The following is a 4,005-nucleotide window of genomic DNA, read 5'->3' as shown; positions in this document are numbered from 1 at the left end:
TCATTAAAATTAAGTAAGTAATAAGGTAGAATAACTTGGCGCCGACTATTGATATCAAATCTTTTATACAAATGATACATGTCATTGATTTAAGTAAATAATAAGGATAATACCACGTAGGTTTTTAAAGATTAGAATTTAACTTGGCGCCGACTATTGATATCACATCTTTTATACAAATGATACATGTCATTAGAATTAAGTAAATACGGATAATATCACGTAGGTTTTTAAAGATGGTTCTACTAAATGTTCTAGCAAATGTGATTGGTCAGTTTCACAGTCGATTAAGTAATTGACGTTGGTGAAACTGGCCCAAATGGTTTTTTGACCAGCAGCACCCACTCTTAGCGCTTTTTTCTACCTTTTTTTTAAAAAGGTAAGTTTATATATATATACAAAAGATACATGTCATTAGAATCAAATAAGTGTATAAGAATGGTACCTCTTAGATCTTTAGAGATAGAATTTTTAAAGACTAGTTAATTAAACGATATATTTTATGAGAAAAATCCATATTACATGACAAGATAGTGAAATAAAAGAAGGGACGATGTGCAATGTTAGAATTTAACTTGGCGTACAAATGATACGTGTCACTAGATTTAAGAAAATAATAACATAAAAAAACAATAGTTCCCTTCTCTTCTTCTTCAGTAATACCCATACCAACAGTTCCAAACTTTCTGATTTGACTAAGTCTAACTGGAACATGTACTTGAATACCTCATTATGTATGCCAAGGTTTTTTATATAGATATTGATTTCTATTTCATTATCTTTCAGTAATAAAATGTATTACGTTAAAATAGACAATTTGGCATAAGAATTCTATTAAAATTAATACTGATCTTTTGTGATTTATTTTTGAAATATAAAAAATTATTATTTTGATCTCTCACCTAGAACACTATATCTGATTCAAGATTGTAGAGCACATAAGAATTCTTTTTAAATTAATACTCATCATTTGTAATTCATTTTTGAAATATAAAAAGCCGTTATTTCGATCTCTCACCTAGAACACTATATTTGATTATGTTAGATTGCAATATTTCGAACTTGACCATCTTAACTTTTTTGTATAAAATTTCATAACGAAGCGATTGCTATTTTTTTATTCTCTGTACGATGCAAGGCACCCGAGATATATGAAAAAAACCACAGGAGGCCAACGAATTTGTTAATAAATGTTAATAACTAATTACGCGGCAATCCAATACCCTTAAAACTTCACAGTACTTCAATCCACATTGTTTTTGACCCATTCCATGAAAAAAACTGGGCAAACAGAACAGTTCCCATTTTTTTTTATTTCCGCTAATATGACTCCACTATTAACATTTTTTTAAAAAACGCTGTTTTTTACGATTTCTTCATCAGTTTTTTTCGAATATCTCAGGTTGTACTCATCGTACAGAAATAAAAAAAATACCGTTGTCTTCATCATAAAATTGCCTTCAAAATAGTAGGACACAGTCTAGTCGGAAATGTTACAACATAACCTCTAAAAAAAATAAAATCCATCTGACATGGTAAATTTTCGTTTTTATTTTTTAATTTTTTTTCTAATTCGTCAATTTTAATGATATTGCGGGAAAAGTTACTTCTTATGGTCGTAAATAAGTGTACCAAATTTGAATTAAAAATATTTATTAGAACGGCCGTAAAGCTTGTTTGAATTTGAAAATCATCGAGCCTGTAACTTTGGTGCAACGCATGCTATCGGACTTTTTTTTTTTAAATTGTAGGGTTTTTTATGCTATTTAAGATGATTATAAATAAAATTGCTGAAATCGTCAATAATGTTTTTTTTTACAATTTAAACACAAAAAAAATTTTGTTTCCTCCATTTCGACAAATTCGGTTGTTTAAACAATTTACAATTGTGTTTAAAAGATAAATTTTTATTTAACGAAAGAATATATTACAATTTGTTTATATGAGGTAAATAGTTGGTTTTTGTTGTGTAAATGAAAAGCAAGTATTATGTGTTTTTACATAGAAATATAGTCTGCATTATACGAGATGCTGCACAGGAAAGTTTTATCATTTCACTGGAATGTATCCAACACAATACATTCCCTAAATTCCAGATGCATCAGGTTAGGTAGCCAAATGCGTCGACCGTTACGTCTAATGTAAGGGGTCTGAGTCCCCTCACTTCGCTCGACGAAGCCAGTCGAGTTCCTGCCGTGGTTGTGTTATTGTGACTAGTACTTTTATTGACATATACATATTGTATGTGACAAGTGATAATTGTTTATGGTAATACTTAATTGTTATTTCGATTTATTTTTATAAATGATGTGAATATTTTATTAAATTATGAATTGACAAATTATCGATTCATATGCAGTAAACGAAAATATAGTACATTTACGTTATGATTCATAATTTCCGTAGACGCACTGCAGCGAAAGTACTACTAAGTACATCGAACAGCGTTAATTTTAGATTGTTGATGAAAATAAACGCTTCAAAATTCGAAGAGAATTGTGGTAAGTAATATTATGTGTTGTACATAAGAAATACGAACCGATACTGGTTGATTTTAGTTCTATCTGTTGTTTTTTTTTCTTTTACTTACCACACCTCTTCGAATTTTGAAGCGTTTATTTTCATCAACAATCTAAAATTAACGCTGTACGATGTACTTATTAGTACTTTCGCTGCAGTGCGTCTACGGAAATTATGAATCATAACGTAAATGTACTATATTTTCGTTTACTGCATATGAATCGATAATTTGTCAATTCATAATTTAATAAAATATTCACATCATTTATAAAAATAAATCGAAATAACAATTAAGTATTACCATAAACAATTATCACTTGTCACATACAATATATGTCAATAAAAGTACTAGTACAATAACACAACCACGGCAGGAACTCGACTGGCTTCGTCGAGCGAAGTGAGGGGACTCAGACCCCTTACATTAGACGTAACGGTCGACGCATTTGGCTACCTAACCTGATGCGTCTGGAATTTAGGGAATGTATTGTGTTGGATACATTCCAGTGAAATGATAAAACTTTTCTGTGCAGCATCTCATATAATGCAGACTATACTTCTATGTAAAAACACATAATACTTGCTTCTCATTTACACAACAAAAACCAACTACTTACCTCATATGAACAAATTGTAATATATTCTTTCGTTAAATAAAAATTTATCTTTTAAACACAATTGTAAATTGTTTAAACAATCGTATTTGTCGAAATGGAGAAAACAAAATTTTTTTTGTGTTTAAATTGTAAAAAAAAATCGTTATTGACGATTTCAGCAATTTTATTTATAATCATCTTAAAGAGCATAAAAAACTCTACAATTTAAAAAAAAAAAGTCCGATAGCATGCGTTGCACCAAAGTTATAGGCTCGACGATTTTCAAGTTCAAACAAGCTTTACGGCCGTTCTAATAAATATTTTTAATTCAAATTTGGTACACTTATTTACGACCATAAGAAGTAACTTTTCCCGCAATATCATTAAAATTGACGAATTAAAAAAAAAATTAAAAAATAAAAACGAAACTTTACCATGTCAGATGTATTTTATTTTTTTTAGAGGTTATGTTGTAACATTTCCGACTAGACTGTGTCTTACTTTTTTGAAGGCAATTTCATGACGAAGACAACGGTATTTTTTTTTATTTCTGTACGATGAGTACAATCTGAGATATTCGAAAAAAACTGATGAAGAAATCGTAAAAAACAGCGTTTTTTAAAAAAATGTTAAATAAACAAATGTTCCGGACCTCATACAACCGGGAAACTTCACAATATCTTTATTTATTATTGTTTTTGACCTATTCCATAAATAAAATCGCTCTTTCAGTACAGTTCCCATTTTGCGTCAAATTTCCGGTAGAATTACTCCACTATTACGTTTATTAGTGTATTTGATTATGTATATGTTGTTGTACCTCTCAGTGCAACAAGATATTATTTTGGGATTCGATCCGCTCAAAGGGTTGGAACCCACGAGGAAAACG

The sequence above is a fragment of the Cyphomyrmex costatus genome, unplaced genomic scaffold (genome assembly GCF_001594065.2).
Source record: "Cyphomyrmex costatus isolate MS0001 unplaced genomic scaffold, Ccosl1.0 scaffold759, whole genome shotgun sequence".
NCBI classification, from domain to species: domain Eukaryota; kingdom Metazoa; phylum Arthropoda; class Insecta; order Hymenoptera; family Formicidae; genus Cyphomyrmex; species Cyphomyrmex costatus.
The sequence above is the reverse complement of the archived record's forward strand: the minus strand, read 5'-3'. Positions refer to the sequence as shown.